Source organism: Bos indicus x Bos taurus, chromosome 8 (genome assembly GCF_003369695.1).
Source record: "Bos indicus x Bos taurus breed Angus x Brahman F1 hybrid chromosome 8, Bos_hybrid_MaternalHap_v2.0, whole genome shotgun sequence".
In the NCBI taxonomy this organism is placed as follows: domain Eukaryota; kingdom Metazoa; phylum Chordata; class Mammalia; order Artiodactyla; family Bovidae; genus Bos; species Bos indicus x Bos taurus.
This window is the reverse complement of record NC_040083.1, coordinates 21,920,471-21,921,741: the sequence shown is the minus strand read 5'-3', so window position 1 is coordinate 21,921,741 and position 1,271 is coordinate 21,920,471.

The window sequence follows — 1,271 nt, the reverse complement described above, 5'->3', positions numbered from 1 at the left end:
TTCTCAGGTGATTTCTTCAACTCGACCATAGGCAACTAGCAGTTATCATCTATACTTGAAGAGTGAGATGCTACCTGGTCCAAATGCTAATACCTATGGACCTTGTTCCAAAAAGAGACTGAGGTGATGCAGTTTTACTCATCTTTTAAGAGCAATACTAGTGTTTGCCGTATATTAATAAAGTTCTTACTATGTGCCAGATACATTGTTAGGCTTGAATGTGCTGTCTCAGTTTATCTTCTTTAAAGTCAGAGAACAGTTTACCATGTTTTATTTATATAAAACTGAGGCTTAAAGTGGTTTACTGATTTTGCTAAGTTTACACAAGCAATGAGTGAGCAAGTCAGGGTTTGGATCTAAGTCTGCCTGATTCCTCAAAGGTACTCTTTCCATCCAAGTTGTGGCCTTGATAAAGGACATGAAATTAGTGAATATATTAGTGAATATATATGTATAGCATATGGCTGTGGCCTTACACCAGACCCTATTGAATGCACGGTAGATTGGATGTGCGTGCTAAGTCACTTCAGTCGTGTCTGACTCTTTGTTACCCTATGGACTACAGCCTGCCAAGTTCCTCTGCCTATGGGATTCTCTGGGCAAGAATGGTGGAGTAAAAGGCCTTTTCTCTGTTCGGTTCAGTTCAGTCGCTCAGTCGTGTCTGACTCTTTGTGAACCCATGAACCACAGCACGCCAAGCCTTCCTGTCCATCACCAACTCCTGGAGTCCACCCAAACCCATGTCCATTGTGTTGGTGATGCCATCCAACCATCTCATCCTCTGTCGTCCCCTTCTCCTCTTGCCCTCAATCTTTCCCAGCATCAGGGTCTTTTCAAATGAGTTAGCTCTCTGCATCAGGTGGCCAAAGTATTGGAGTTTCAGCTTCAGCATCAATCCTTCCAATGAATATTCGGGACTGATTTCCTTTAGGATGGACTGGTTGGATCTCTTTGCAGTCCAAGGGACTCTCAAGAGTCTTCTCCAACACCACAGTTCAAAAGCATCAATTCTTCTGCGCTCAGCTTTCTTTATAGTCCAACTCAAAATTCTCCAAGCCAGGCTTCAGCAATATGTGAACTGTGAACTTCCAGATGTTCAAGCTGGTTTTAGAAAAGGGAGAGGAACCAGAGATCAAATTGCCAACATCTGCTGGATCACTGAAAAAGCAAGAGAGTTCCAGAAAAACGTCTATTTCTACTTTATTGACTATGCCAAAACCTTTGACAGTGTGGATCACAATAAACTGTGGAAAATTCTGAAAGAGATGGGA